This window comes from Meleagris gallopavo, chromosome 8, assembly GCF_905368555.1.
Source record: "Meleagris gallopavo chromosome 8, MGAL_WU_HG_1.1, whole genome shotgun sequence".
NCBI lineage: Eukaryota > Metazoa > Chordata > Aves > Galliformes > Phasianidae > Meleagris > Meleagris gallopavo.
Window position 1 is genome coordinate 19,295,494 of NC_139411.1, and position 16,372 is coordinate 19,311,865.

Consider the following 16,372-nt stretch of genomic DNA (forward strand, 5'->3'; position numbering starts at 1 on the left):
TGGAGGTTTCTTCTTCGTTGTTTATTGTCTTTTGGATTCTATGTGCTTCTCAGAAACAATTGCTCAGATGCAGGTAACTTACAGAGAACTTCTTTCAAGTCTCAGCAGAGAAGCTGCCTCTGTGGAAACAGCTGCTTCCAGCATGCTTTGCACTTTACAGGGACTCTGCATACTTTGTTCCTATAAAACAATATATGCTGTCTGAAAAATGCAATTGCTTTCCAGAGCAAAGAGTTCTGGTAGGATGGGATAGCACAATGACATTATTAATTGCTGATCTGAGCACAGAGTTATTCAGAGTGTCACTGTGAAGGGAGGAGGTCAGTCCAACTGTAAGCAAATCCTGTGGAAAGGGGGAAACAAGCTTAGTCTTGCAATCCCTGAAAAATCTTCAAGGCAAATTCACCTTTCCCAAAACTACTGAAATTCTTTATGCCAGTGGGCCTTCTTAATTATGTGAACTGTCTGTGGGGTAAATAGAACTAGGGCTTTTCTGAGCAGAGAACATAATGTGAAGTTAACAATTTGGGTTGCCAAAAAAGCTATTTCCTAGATAATTTTTTTTTAATATACACAAGAGTGTAAATACTCTGAAATACTCTGAGTTGAAGGGGAAAAAAATTGCCATTGTGAACTTGCATCTGGAAGTCAGCTTGGTTGGAAACCAGTTATTTCTTGAGAATGGCAATTAAGTTTCCTTTAAGAGCTAGATAGCTGCCATGTCTCGGAACCAAGCAAGTTCTTCCTGTGTCTTTTCTAAGTAAAACTTCAGATTTGGCCTCCTATCTCAGTGTAAGCAACGGAGAAGAGGGTTCAGAGAGTCAGAGGATGACTTTAGGGATGTACATTTCTGTTTGATCATCCTACTTTAAATATTACTAAAAACAAAATGAAAGGGTATCAGCCCAACCATCTCCACAACTGTCTTCCCCAGCAGTACCAACAAGTGAGCTCACTTTTCTTCTTTGGAGGTTGTTGAACCCATTCTCCTGTGCTTTTGCTTAGTTTTCCTGCTTCTACTACTTTTTTATGTACTTAACAACAAAAGAACCTATGACCCCCTGAGAACAGCTGAATCACATCAAGTTTAGCTGAATCACATCAAGTTTAAAAGACCTCCTCTTATCCCTGTATGGTTTATTTTTACTGCTATTTCTATTTAAAAAGAAGCCCCATGGTTTGTCACAAAGCATGTAGGCTGGGGGAAGGGATTTGTTTTCTCAGCACAGTAACCCAAGATGATATGGAAGGGAAATAACTATGGCTATGATTCGTGCAAGTGAGTGTAGAAATTGGAGAAGGTTAGAGCTTCCTTGCGTTCCTCATGTGCAACAAGGGATTGGTGTTCAGTATAAACAATAAAAGAACAAAGGTCAGATTTTTGTTTGTTAGAATAAATAAGAGCATGGAGGCCAGCATCACTCAGAGTCCACAGGGCTTCGGTTCAGTTCTTCAGTATTTCTACAACTGGCCAGGGCAAGGAACTTATGTGTATTAAGCCACACTGGAGATTATGCAAGTTCCTTTACCAGATGGTGGTTAGGTAATAGAACAAGCTCCTCAGGGCAACAGTTACAGGCCCAGGCTGATCAAGTTTGAGAAACATTTGGATGCTTCTCCTGGAAGTAGCACTTGAAGTTCAGGTGGTCTCACACAGAGGTAATAGTCATAGGTCCCTTCCAACCCCAAGTGCATTCCTACTCTGTGCAAAATAGACATTTCACTGAGTTTGTGTACTCTCAATCTTAGTAATATATATTTTAGACATCCCTCTGGAGATGTCTAAAAAAAGCTGGAGAAAAGCTATGTCCTGTTATCACCAGGAGCAACAGGTTAATCACCAGCAGACATGCTTGCACTAATTAGTCAACCTCATAACTCACTGAGGTGCTGTTGAAGTCAAGTCATGACAAAAGCAGTATCATATCTACCTAAATGAGCTCAATTTTCTATCCTGCACTGCTGCTGTTGCACTTCAATCACAGCAGAACTGCTTTTAATTAGTTAATGATCCAAAGGTTATTAGTAACTTCAAACTCACATTAAGATACAATATACTGCACACAAACATTTAATGCAAAGGCATCACCCCAGTGAAGTTCCTTGTCTTTTGTTAAGGAGCAAATGCAGAGTATAACTTATTAGTCATTTTTGCTACAGTTCAGTCTCAGTTTGGGAGGAAGGTTCCCAGGAACTCACTCAGAGGTTCAACACAAAGGGTTTCACCAAGACACATGCTCCTGAGTTACCAAGCGAGAAACCAGATACAATTCTCAGCAGTCTCAGCTTAAAAAAGGAAGCCAGAAGTTTGTTGCAGTCAATGCCACTCCTCTCTCAGGATAGCACACTTATCTTCAAGCTGGGGAAACTACCACAGTCGAGCAAGGCCATTGTGCAGAAATTCAGCTGCAAAAATATAAATGCCAGAGATGTACTCAGTGATTTCATGTGGTGAGTAAAGCAAGTCTGAGGTATTGTACTATGGAAGTAGATGATTTGCAAACACTTGTTATGGACAGTTTTTTTTTTTTAAACAACAGAACATGCATTGCTAAATGGCTAACTGCAGAAGGGGTCACTTTCATCCCCTTTATCATCCCTCAAGATAATTCAGCTAATGGCACCAGCCAGAAAATAAGTCCCAAGTACAGAAATAGCAGGCGCATCCTTTGTCTGTGGTAAGTAAGAATTTGGTTTTTTTTTTTGGCTTTACATTGGAGACAGATAGGCATCTGCTTTACTACAAAAGCTTTAGCTTACTAGCTGTTTTATTTTCATGCAGATACTTAGGCATCCCAGGTCCCACACATAGCACAGAGCCTTTCCACCTGCAGTAGAAACTGCCTTTACAAAGAGCTGCCACAAGTTGATAGTTCTATGAAGAGGACCTACCATCACCCACTTATCACCCCACAGGGTGAAACTCTGTTATCAGTATTTTGAGGGCATAGAATTTGCAAGAAGAACAGAGTTAGACCTATACAGTTTTGCTTCAGCAAGATAAAGAAAGAGACATCTCTCAACCATGAGACCTAGTTTTTCCGCTGTTAAAAAGTTAAATTTCTAGATTTCCTGCCCATCAATCCAGCTCATTTTGAGGCATGCTCTTAAATATTACACCATATCCACAGGAGATACTTTTATTTTTTTTATAAATAAACACAAAACCAAGTTGGCCTTGTTAGAGACCTCTCACAAGAGGAGAGATCATAAGCATTTTCCTTGTTTGTCTTTAGTTTTCCCATTAGTCTAATTATTTTTTTCCCCCCAAGAGTAGCTTGGAAAAGTCTCAGAGAGCAGCAGCTTCCATCCATCTTGAGGGTCTCAGCCTACTTGGGCTGCTGATATTGTACACATCCTGTGTATGCTATAGCTGGTTTACTCCCACTCACCACAAGTGAGTATCACCTCCAGCCACTTACCCAAACCCCCAGGGCACAGTCTATTACCACAGAACAAGCAACCTCTGAACAAGAATTGTTTCCAAGAGGGTTTACCTGAGCTTTGAAATAAACTTCCTCCTTCCAGCCCAGGAGCACTGCTGCAAAGCAGCCACCACCACATAAGAGCCACTCAGGAGGGGGCTTTCCCCCACCCACCCCCCTCCCCACTCAGGAGGGGGCTTTCCCCCACCCACCCCCCTCCCCACTCAGGAGGGGGCTTTCCCCCACCCACCCCCCTCCCCACTCAGGAGGGGGCTTCCCCCCACCCCCAGCTACCCCTTTCCAGCCAAAAAACTTCCGAGATTGACCATCCCACCCTCCCACCCAAAAAAAAAAAAATAATCTCTCTGAGATAGTGCAAACCCCAGCCAACAGCCCCAATTCAGCAGCCAAAAGCAGAGCCCCCAGCTTGTGGGAACTCTACTTTTGGCTGCCAACCATCAATAACCTCAAAGCCAACAGTACCTAACACCCACAACATCCTACCTGTTACCTCTGCTCCTTCACCAGAGCTGGACCCCAAACTCCAGCACAGAAGAGCTGCTCTCCAGACCTGCAAAGAAAGCACATCAACACACAGGTACAAGATAAACAGACAACTCACCTTGTTCCAGAGACATCACTGAGGCCCTCACCCTACAACAAGATCACAATCTAAGCCAGCCAGCCCACTTCCCTAACACACACTCAGAAAAGAGGGCTCAGCAGCCTATCCCATCCCTCCCACTTTAACCATTCTCCTTTGTTTGCATAGACCTTCTGCTGTTCAAGACCATGAACCCTTTCCCCCATACTACTAACTGGACAATCAAGACAACATACAAAGCTACTATTTGGCCCACTACAATTTCCACCTCACCTGCACCTTATAAACTCCTCTTCAAGTCACTTGGAGATGACACCCAGAACAAGCTGTAACATCAGCTATCCTCCAGTCTTCAGGCACCTCTCCTGTAGGAAAGAACAGAGGAAATGTGACAGAGAGCTATTTGGCAGTCACCTCTGGCAGCTCCCTCAGCACACTCAGACATTTGCTGGCATCCATTTCCCCAAAACTACCTTTGGCCAGCTCATCCACAATAAAACAAGTTCAACAAGTCACCTTTGCTCCAGAATCCAGGGTTCCCAAGGAGCAGTCTCACAGCAACAACTAAAAACAAAAAGGCATTCAGTGCAGTAATGCATCCCCCATTACCAGAGCCTCCACCTTGTAAAGCAGGGGCCCACACATTCTCTAGTCTGCCTTTCTGTTGATATACTTCTGTTAACCCTCCTAAAGACAATACTGAGAGGGCCTTAACCTCCCTCAGCCCTTCTTTCTCCCCTTCAAGTTCATCCATGAGTTCCTCATTTACCCCTGCAGGTCTCCTGCCATTCCTGCTCAGTTCCTTACTCTTTGGGATGCACAGCCCAAGCATGGAGGAGGTAACAATAACACAACAGCATCAACAATTGCACACAGGACCCCTTCTGATGCTCTAACCCAAAGGATACCTCCAAGCAGATCCCTTAAGAGGACAAAGTTGGCTCCCTTAAAGTCCAGTGTTTCAATCCTGAACACTGCAGTCTCACAACTGCCACACTTCACACTGGGGTCTTCCTGTCCCCAAACAGCCCTTCTGTAATAGGGAGAGCAAGCTCCAGCAGCACCCCTCTCCTAATAGCTCCCTCATCACCTGTGTCAAAAGAATTTATCTTTGACACATTACAAGAACCTCTGGAATGAGCACTCTTGGCAGCCTTGCTTTCTTAACAGCTGACAGAGTGGTTCAAGTTGTGAGAAACACACAAGATCAAAAATTTCTAATCAGGCAAAGATCTGTTAAGAACAGTTTACTCATGATTGCAATAATGGCCACACATCCCCCCACAAAAGAAAAGGGAGAAATTGCACAACTAGCCAGTGAAATCCATTCTGTTACATACCCTGGGTCTGACACAGGTAAAGCCTCTCCTGGCACTACTTGGTTTAGTTCCAACTTCCAACTTCCAACACCATTGCTCCATTACACGTCCACACATCTATCACCAACCCACTGTCTTTGGGTGCATTCTGTACCTTTTATGGCAATAGGAGGACAATGTTTTCAAAAATTAGCATACTAGTTGTCCCATACCAGACTCTCCCCTACCCTATATAATTACCTTACCTAGTGCCTGTGCCAATTTTACCTACATCAGAATGGAGCAGTCTCTGCTTTACTCTGTTCAGCAGCTTTCTTTGTGAAAGGCAACTTACCTTATGCTACATACAGAAATACTGGAAATTCCCACTGCAAAAAAAAAAAAAACCTCACACAATTCCCCCTCTTTCTTTTTATCCTCTTGAATTTTTGAACCAGACCATGAAATATTTATAATATTAGAAGACTACTCTACTATCATAACTTGATGATAGATAATTTATCAAAACTCATCTTGCTATTCACAGAATCACAGAATTGTAGGGGTTGGAAGGGACCTCTAGAGATCATCGAGACCAACCCCCCTGCCAAAGCAGGTTCCCTACACCAGGTCGCACAGGTAGGTGTCCAGGCGAGACTTGAATATCTCCAGAGAAGGAGACTCCACAACCTCCCTGGGCAGCCTGTTCCAGTGCTCCGTCACCCTCACCGTGAAGAGGTTCTTACGCACATTCATGCGAAACTTCCTGTGCTGCAGCTTATGTCCATTTCCCCTCGTCCTGTCTCCACGTACCACTGAAAAGAGACTGGCCTCACCGCTATGGCCGCCACACCTCAGATATTTATAAACCTGGATCAGGTCCCCTCTCAGTCTTCTTTTCTCAAGGCTAAACAGACCCAGTTCACTTAGCCTTTCTTCATAGGGGAGATGCTCCAGGCCCTTCACCATCTTTGTGGCTCTCCGCTGGACTCTTTCCAAGAGATCCCTGTCTTTTTTGTACTAGGGTGCCCAGAACTGGACACAGTACTCCAGATGAGGCCTTACCAGGGCAGAGTAGAGGGGGAGGATCACCTCCCTCGACCTGCTGGACACGCTCTTCTTAATGCATCCCAGAATGCCATTGGCCTTTTTGGCCACGAGGGCACACTGCTGGCTCATGGCCAACCTGTCATCCAGCAGGACGCCCAGGTCCCTCTCTGCAGAGCTCCTCTCCAACAGCTCATCCCCCAGCCTGTATTGGTGCATGCAATTATTCCTCCCTAGGTGTAAGACCCTACACTTGCTTTTGTTGAACCTCATCCGGTTTCTTACTGCCCAGCTCTCCAGCCTGTCCAGGTCTCGCTGAATGGCAGCGCAGCAATTCTCCTCATATATACATATATATATATATAAAAAGATTACTAACAACAATTTCTTCACCCTTGTACGATTCATCCCAGTATGAACAAGTAGCAAGTCTGGAATCAGAGCATAATCAGCATTACAGGTTCTAAGCTACTAAGGAATGCAGGGAATATGTGGAAGTTAACAATAGTAAAGACAGAAATTCCAACAAACAGTTTACAGAGCAGGGATAGTCACCACCAGGGAATCCAACAATGTCTCATTGGTCCATGGGGAGGCAGCAGGTTGGTCAGTAATGTCTCATTGACCCACAGCTGCATTTTGGCAGATAGGGTACCCATTCTTCCTCAGAACTCTTCAGGCCTGCCTACCCCAATTATCAGGGTCATCATGTCCTGTCCATTATAGTGATGGTAGCTGTCAGGGTACCCACATTTTGTTCATCAGGAGGATGAGTGCATTTGTTCTCTTACCTCTGTGCTCATGGTAGTCAACCATTTATGTCAAAAACTTGTTGGGCAGGTCATGCCTTGGATGGACACCATTAAACAGGCTTTGAACCAAGCATTCTCCAGTTTCTCATGTATCAGATGGTTGCCTCTGAACAAGCTTTGAGCCAAGCATTGTTCTCTCTTCTCACACCACCCAGCATGCAAAGCTTATTGTCACTGTCCCATGGTTGTTTCAAGAAAAAAGCATTAAGGGGAATGAGGGGAGAAGGAAAATATACATTGTAAAAATAACACAAACTCAAAGGAAAAAAAAAATGTGAGTGCTGCCACTTTACATAATGGAACTCACCTTATTCATGGATCACCATGAGGCTAGGAAAAGTAATTTAATACCTGGGACAACTTTCAGACTCCTTGGGTAATTCGAGCCGAGTCAGTCAGACTTTCATATACAATATTATTACAACCAATACACAGCGTTATGATTAATATGATCACATCTGGGTGAAGTACAGAATTAAAAACTCCTCTTGCTGTTGGTGACCATCCAAGGATTATTTCCCATCAGCGGTGTTCTCCATCCTTCTTCACCCTTTCCAGAACATGGCACATCTCCTCCATATCATGGATAACAGTAATCTAAGTTTGTCCGTTATCTTGGATGCAGTCTAGCAGCTGGTACAGATTGTCACATTGTAATTTCTTTACCGAGTATTCATTCCAAGTGGGACAGGAGACAAGTCTTGGATTGATGTATAATTGGACCACAGCAACTGATAGGACATAACTGGAACTGAATAACTAGAGTCACATCCCATAACGTTAGTAAAGTTACAAACATTCAAATGTTTGCTTGTATCTACAGTAATAATACCTATCAGTATAAAATTGTGAGAGGTTCTCCTACACACACATCCTTTTCCAATATAGGTGAGCACCATTTCAGGAGTCTCATTGCGATACCTCTAAAGTGAGAAATACTTTACTCAGAGTCAAGACAAATGTCTTGAGTCTTGATGGTATTACTCTCAAAATAAATCCTTTTTGTTCCCATACAGCACATGAACTAACATCAATAGTTCACCACTAGTTTCCATTTTATTGGGCCCATACTCTGTTCTAATGGGTAGAGCATAACCCCATTGCGATTCAGTCCCTGCACAATGATTGGCTATACAGTATGTACCAAAGCATTGCTTATTGTTATTAACAGGATCATAAGTAAAATTAACTAGACACTACCAAGACTGAAATTCTCTTTCAAATGTGTTTGCATTGTCCCAGCTCACCTTTCAAATTTCAGTGAATAAAGTATTTCCTTTACCTTTTGCACAGAAGAGCTAGGAAGACATTGAGTTTGACAAGTGCATGTACAATTAACTGGTGGTCTTTTATATTAGCTCTTTCCCACTGAGATAATACATTAGATAAGAACCACTGATTGGTTCTCAGTGCTGATAAGGAAAACTGCAGAGTTGTTGCAGTGCATATAGATCACTCATTTGACACCCTACTTTTATTCTTTGTTCTAATCTCCCCAGAGTTGCCAGTACTATCCTGGCCCCATTCACTTCCTGAATATATTTCAGGACTGTGGTTAACCATGGTGGAAAGGGTTAAGCCTCAGTTAGAATTAGAATTCAGTCCCATACATCCAGCATGCCCAATATGGGCATGGGACCATGACCAGCCAGTGAATGTTATAGGGTCAGCATAAACAAATACAAATATTAATCTGAATATGCCTGTCTGAAACAGTGACATTAATGATACCACAGGGATCCCTGAGAAAGGAGCAGGGTGAGAAGGGAACATGTGAGGCTCAGCAACAGGATCAGCATTCAATAGCATATGGAAAACAAAAGAGAGAACTTCCCAGTTCCAGAGTGTATAAACGATGAGCATACAGATGTATAATCAATAAGTATACAGAGAAGTTAGGTTGGAAAGATTGTGTTAGAGACAGATAATCAGGAATGAATGGAAGGCTTACCTATGTCCTGGGGTCACAAAAAAAAGACTTCAAGAAGAGTGATCTCTAGAGAGATCCTTCCTCAGTGGCAGTCAGCCCTTAAATAGGGTCTAGGAGAGGTGCAGCCAGGCTCCACACCTTCTAGTCACTCAGCAGAATTGCCTTCACCTGTGCTGCCACAGCTGACTCATTGCTTGCTTCAGGTGATCAGAGGTTCAGGCCACGATTCAGCAGTTCCCATACACAGAGGAACCAAGGTTAGAGAAAGCTTAACTGGAAAACTTAACTGGAAAAGAGAAGAACAAAAATAAACTTCCCTGGTCCCAAATGAACCACAGTTGGAAGGCAAGTGAAATCCAGAGAGTTACTTTACGTTTTCCCCTTATTATCTTGAGCCTTCCAGATGTATCTGTTAAGAGGCTTTTTGAGGGTTAAAGGGACAGGACCAATGTGCAGCAAATCAATCAAAATCAGTTGTCCCAGGGAGTAATCATCCCATTAACCAGCTCTTTAAGTAAGAGACCACAGGGCAATGTGGTTGTCAGTGGTGAAAAATATTCCAGGTCCCCAATAAGCCTCCGATTTCTTTTTTAAATCAACAGGATCTGTCCTCCCCCGTTAGTGGGATTTTCCACACATACTGTCTCTGACTTCCTAAGGGTGTAACCAAAATCTTTCTTTAATTCGGCCAGCTCAGTAGGGGACCTCCTTAACACTAACAGAGTACCCACCTTCACTCTCTTCATATGTATGCCCAGTTTCTATTAGAGGGCAGAGAAGGGTCACCAGGTTTTCTGATTTGTCTTTTTGGGTTCTCATATCATCCAGGCTTTCTCCTGGGTAAAAGTCACTATCTAGAGAGCTAGCATTAATCTCCCTCTCATTTACCAATGAGAAATATTAGAAGTTTCCACTGCAAAAACACAATCCACCTCTCACAAAGTCTACCATGAGAACTAATGCCCACAGCTGTGAGGCTACTTCCAACTGCATGCAGAAGGTCTATTAACTTCCTCATCCTAGTCTGTAACCAACACCCCCAGTAACGTTGTCTACATTTACCTGTCTCTTGAGCCTCACATGTAAGCGCTCCACTAGTTCTTCATACACTCCTCGACAGAGCTCAATATATGCTTGTTCTCTCACAGAGAGAGAGACTCCAACACCTTGCCAGTCTCTTTCCTAAAAGGAACAGAGCCATCTACAACATCGTTCCAGTCATGCAAGCTGCCCCACCAGGTCTCCACAAGAAGAAGTAGATCAGGCTCCCGTAGTTACACATGAAGGAGGGAAAAAAAAATACATAGCCCCATCTGCTCACTCCCACGGCTGGAAATGGGAGGGCACAAGCACACACAAAACCCCCCCTCGGGGGCTGAGGCCACCCCGGAGTCGTGCTCGGTCTCAGGCTGTCGGGCAGCAGCCCCGTGCCGACCCTTCTAAAAAGCCACGAGAGAGCCCAGCAGCGGCGCCGTGCCGATCCTAAAGACACAGAGGTAGCCAAGCAGCAGCCGTACATAAACTGCAAGACGAGAGACCTTACCAAGTGACTCCTAAACACTCACCGCTTCGGGCTGACGAGAGGCTTTACTGCAGCCCTTGCTCAGTCTGCAATAGGAGAAAACTTCTGTTTCGGCAGCCCTTTGCGTTACTTCTTCCCCCTAACAGTACTGAGGCTGCAGGAATACGGCCCCATTCCACTTGCCCCTACTAATGAGAGCTTGAAGAACTAAAGCACCCGCTTAAGAAAAACCCTGGGGAAGGGGGGCTGAAAGCACCCCGGAGCTGGGGTGGGACTCAGGGATCCGAGTGGCAGCCCTCTACAAATACGCTATGAGATCTGGGCAGCAACACCATATCGGCTGCAAACAGCCGAGGGGAGCCCAGCAGCCTCCTGCTCCAGCCGAAAAGATCCTAATGGCTCTCGAGTGCTCACCGCCTCCAAGGTCCCTTTACTACCAGAACAGCTCACTGATTTGGGCTGATTCTTATCGCGAGAGATCTCAAAGCACCCTAAAACAAAACAACACAACAAGAACATTAAAGAGAATCCCCAGGCTCAATTTTAAAAGAAGATTCACATACCGCTCCTGAACCCCAGCAGCACTAGGACCAGTCAAAGCGCTAGATCCCGCTCCATCTGCCACGAAGAACCGCAGGAACTCCCCCGTAGCTCTCAGCAGCCTCCGGCGGAGCTTAAGAGGCTTTGGGAGGCTTTGGGGCGGGTCCCGCCCGGGGCTCCCGACGAGGCGCAGCTGTGCGCGGCCCCGCGGCACCTGGAAGTCGCTGCCTCGTTAGCACAGCCGGCCTCGTTAGGGCCGCTCCGGGGCTCTGACAGTTAAGCATGTGGACTCTAGATCTGAACTAGGGACTTAAATGACACTTTAAATTACAGTTTGTTACGCGCTTCTCCTTCTCATCTCACTGTAGGATTCATTAATAAGTTAAATACTTGTGCCTAATTCAAACGGATCACTTTGCATCTGACACGAGCAGAACAATGGAGTATCATCCCTCCAAAGAACCTCCCCGGCCTTAACAGTTTCCAGAGGCCCCCGCTGCGTGCCATCTCCACTCCGCTTTCCCTCGCCCCACGTCCGAACAAAAGAAAAAGGAAATCAAAAGTCTGTTCAACCTGTAAAAGCTTTGTACCTCAGAGAAAATGTGACTAAAGACGGCAGTGGAAATATGGGAGTAGTGATGTGACAAATGCCCAAATGGGTTAATGATGCAGACGAGAAAATTGCCAACCGGTAAAATTTGAAGCGTAGCTTTACAAACACTTCTCTACAGTGTTGCTCAGGATTATGTTCACGTCTTATAAATGTGGAAGACTTCTGGTAAGATTTTAGTTATGTCTTGTTAAGGAAACATGTACTCTGTGAAGACTTCAATGATGAAATTCACTTCACATTCTTAATTTAAAATCCTGAAAGTCGGACTACACTCATTTTTATCTCTTCTGATGGTGGAACTCTGAATGTTTTTATTGTACGTTGTTACAGATATATTTTCACATACATCAGTAGTGTCAGATGTGAAAAGAAGAGAGATCTGAATGTGCAGAGTGAGGTGAGAGATCCTGCAGAGGATACGCAATATACCATAACATTCTCTAGGAGAAGAAGCAGGTTGTATCACATGTAGGTCTCCACTGAATTAACTACACCCAAAACAATCTAAAACTATCAAGTGAACAAAGTCACAAACAACTTCAGCAACACGTACACATCTCCCTCTAGGAGCAATGTTTGAGCAGAATAGATATTTTATATCCCAAGAGGATATGAAATCGCAAAATCTTCAATTGTCAATACCACTGTTATGTGAAATCTGCATGAATTAGTACTTTTTTTTTTTAAGAAAAATAAGACTTGTTGGAACAAACATGCCAGCCTTCACTGCTCAGGTGGACTGCAAACCGAAGTAGAACAAGGGGCCAGCAAAAACATGGTGCTCCACAGTCTGAATTTAATAAAACAGAGTGGAATGCCCTCGAATAGCATGAACTTGGAAAGCCTTTGGTCGGACTGAAACATTGTGTGCTGGCTGGCAGACGTTTGTAAAGGTGGTAAACTGTAACTCTTATTGTCCATAGAATTTGCTGCTAAAAACTTACAAGATACAATGTGACAGCCAACTGGATGAAAAGGAGAATGTATGTGAACACCCAGAACTAACAGACCCAGGGCAGTGCGTCTGGGCTTGAACTAGGTGCTCAAAGTAAGTTCAAAAAACGTTTACACATGTTTTAAATATTCAAGTTGATCTCCTCTGGGACTTAGTTAAGGCGAGCTGTACAAAATTCATCTCATTTCCCTTTATATTCCTTTTCATATTTAATGTACATTACAAGTAAGATATTGCACTATGCTTCATTACTTTAATCACTGTCCTGTCCTATTGTAGTTCAACAATGTGTGCAAGTGTACTGTTCTTGTTAGAGGCACGGTCCAGAGAAGATGGCTGGGGAGCTGAACAGCATTTCCATTTCAGCTGCTGAAGCGTCCAGTAACTTTGGATGACCCTAAACCCTCAGATGGAATACTTCCAGGCATTTTTATGGGGATTGGTACGTAGCAGTATGCCGTAACTACTGTTGCTAATTTGGGGTGAGCGCTCTAATAGTGCATTTGGAAAAGAATGTACTCAAATATAGCATACATGAAAAGCTTATTTTAATATTTTAGACAGCTAGATGTAATGTTAGGGTCTTAGAGCATTTTGCTTTGGTGGTCCAGGCTTTTGAAAATCTTAGGAAAATATTTGGAAATGAATTTTGTGTTCACATGCGATACAATTCCAAGATGGGGATGTTTCACCCTTCTCAACAAAGTATCTGTGTTGATGACAGTCTGTAAATGACTATAGAACTGAAGAAAAACCAAGAAGTCTGGAAGCATTTTCTTTGGTTCTGATTTCTATTTTTATTTGTTTTAACAGTGAGATAAAAAACCAACATTGTCCGTGTCCTTGCTCTGTGGGTTAGGGATGTATTGTTGGTTTTTGGTTTGTTTTTTTTTTGTTTGTTTGTTTGTTTTTTGTTTTGTTTTGTTTGTTTTGTTTTTCCCTGGGAAGTAAAACAGGATAGGATATTGGTAATAAGGGCATGTGGATTTATTGCTGAGCAAGTTGTACGCTGTTTGACAGAAAATTCCTGAACTGATCAATGTTGATAGCAGCTGGTGCTCCCTCCCAATGTTTTCTTAATCTTTTATTTAGTTTGGAGTTCTGGGAAGTATTTGTGGGTTTAATCAATTTACACTTTTGATAAGTAAATGAATTCCATGAGTAATGATAGATTATTGCTAAGAAAAGATGAATGGAACAATGGATGTTTTATTTTACTATATATCCAGGGAAAAGTTGTTCTTTTCTTAGATTATAACCCTGCTTTTCTTAGTACAACCTATTTACAGGACCAGACTTATTTATTTATTTATTTGCTTGTTGTTTTAAAAAAAAGCCGAAGTAGACAATACTTTTTCAGTCTTTTGTATTTACTGAGTGCCTTCCCAAAAGTGCTAGAAAGGACTACTGTTTTGAACAAAAACAAATGAGGAGGAAATCTGTCAGTTTAAATTCAGTTGATGTCAGGAACTCTGAGTGCCTCTGCATTTATATTCATCCATCCAGTTATCATTGCAATTTATGCATCTGGAAGTCCCTGAAGGATCAGTCATATCCATGAAACAGAGTAGATGGCCTCCTACGCTAATCTGAATTTTTCCTTCAGAATGTAACATAAAATGGAGATTTAAGAATGTGAAAAATTGTCCAGCTGTTCTTCTCTACCTTCACTCATAGTTTTGTAAACCAATTTGTGATGGATCATAGTCACAGGCAATAGGAAGAGTGATGTGTCTGAAGGAATGTAATCACTATTATTATATACTATGACAAAACTACTATCTTATAATATCATGAGGAGAACCTCTGGGATGATGTCATGTTAGCCTGAAAAATCCCTTTACTGGATCATTAGTATTGTTATTCTGGTGTTATGTAGCCAGTTCTACGAGAACATCAAGGAACTGTATGCACTTCAAAATCAATTTACATGATATTAATGTCTTTTTAATCTCAACTGTATGACACTGTATTTTTCAAAGTACTTCAAACAAACTACAAACAAAAGTAAGCTTCAAACTAGAAAACGAATGCCCTGAATTATGTCTTCCAAGGCATAAACATTAGTTTTCCCCACGTTTTCAGCACAGCCTAAACCTACTGCCTATCGTGGCTTTTAAATAAAGTTGCATTTCATGAATAAACAGCTTGAACAAAGCACTTGAAAAATAGTAAAATCCTATGTTAATTTTCCTACTGTGTTCTGATCTCCAGGTTGGATGTCTGTGCTACGCACCATCTGTACCACAGCCACTTCCCTCAGGTCCTGGGTGCCTTTCTCCAGGCAGTCCCTTTGCCTGGTTGACATGAAGGGTCATGTCCTTTTCCTCGCAGCTGATGAGAGCCATTTCTGCTACTGCTGCAGGCTGTTTTGGCATTGCCCATCGCGGGATCCATCGTGTGTCGCCTTCATAAACCCATTTTAAACCATTGTTACAATGAGAAAAAACATAGCCAGTGACAGACTGAAATGAATTTAGCAAACACACACTGCAAGGCAATAGCCATTAGGTGAGCATTTCCAAACACAGTGTGTAAATGAGTTATAAAATACAAGCAGGTCTATAAAACAAGAACATCCTGAGTTGACAAATAAATTGTATCCTTCCTATATCAGGTATCAGCTTTTTTCACTTCTTCCTCAATAATGGTATCTCAGAGCTCAGAAGGGATTTTTGCTGTAGAGGCAGAGATGGGAGGTGCCACAGTGAAGAATTCCTTAAAATATATATATATATACTTTTTTCTTTTTTAATTTTTTAATTATGTTTGTGGACATCTACAGCTCAGGAAGGAACACCTGATGTGTACGTGACTGTTAAAAGAAACACTGAAATGGAAGAAATGAGTTCCCCACAGGCAGCTCTGCCAAGTGACCGTTTGTGGGATGAGATCACCTGTGAGGCAGCTCTACCTGAGGGGTCCAGCGGCAACGCCTGAGAGAAGGGCAGTGACCTTCAGGTGACCCCGGCCCTGACCTTCAGGTGACCCCGGCCCGACCGCCCTCATCTAGAAAGGATGGGAACGCGTAGGTGAGAATAGAAAGCGGCGGGAAACGACAAAGGCGGGAAGGAGCAGTGGCGTTCTGGGCTCCTATTGGCTGGCCGGCAGCCCGGACATCTATATAAGGTGCGCGGGCGGAAAGGTGAGAGAGTTAATCTCTACAGTGTGTGAGAAGAAACGGGATGTTGTGAGGGAAAGGCAGCGGTAACAGTAGCGACGACGACGACGGCAAACTGCAAACGGTCTTCAGAGCTGAGGTACAGAGGGACCGGGGTGCGTCGAATTTAGGCTGAGGCGTGAGGGCTTGGAGCGGGGCTGAGGTGCAAGAGCAGGCTTTGTGAGGGCGGGGGGGGCTTCGTGAGGCGGCGCCCGCGGGCGGGCTCCGGCGGGGGGCTTCGTGAGGCGGCGCCCGCGGGCGGGCTCCGGCGGGGGGCTTCGTGAGGCGGCGCCCGCGGGCGGGCTCCGGCGGGGGGCTTCGTGAGGCGGCGCCCGCGGGCGGGCTCCGGCGGGGGGCTTCGTGAGGCGGCGCCCGCGGGCGGGCTCCGGCGGGGGGCTTCGTGAGGCGGCGCCCGCGGGCGGGCTCCGGCGGGGGGCTTCGTGAGGCGGCGCCCGCGGGCGGGCTC

General features: G+C 44.1%; 1 long non-coding RNA gene across 2 annotated transcripts; it reads right to left on the minus strand.

Annotated features, from left to right (window-relative positions):
• Positions 1 to 447: 447 nt before the first annotated feature.
• Positions 448 to 11,331, minus strand: LOC104911975 (uncharacterized). Of its 2 annotated transcripts, none has more exons than XR_014884768.1 (6): positions 11,202 to 11,331; positions 9,138 to 9,402; positions 7,166 to 7,917; positions 4,303 to 4,394; positions 3,930 to 3,996; positions 448 to 2,406 (listed from the first exon to the last, which is right to left on the minus strand). It is a non-coding gene; the product is annotated as an uncharacterized LOC104911975 (long non-coding RNA). The 2 variants fall into 2 exon arrangements; XR_014884767.1 differs by lacking the exon at positions 11,202 to 11,331 and adding an exon at positions 10,179 to 10,600.
• Between the last annotated feature and the right edge of the window lie 5,041 nt (positions 11,332 to 16,372).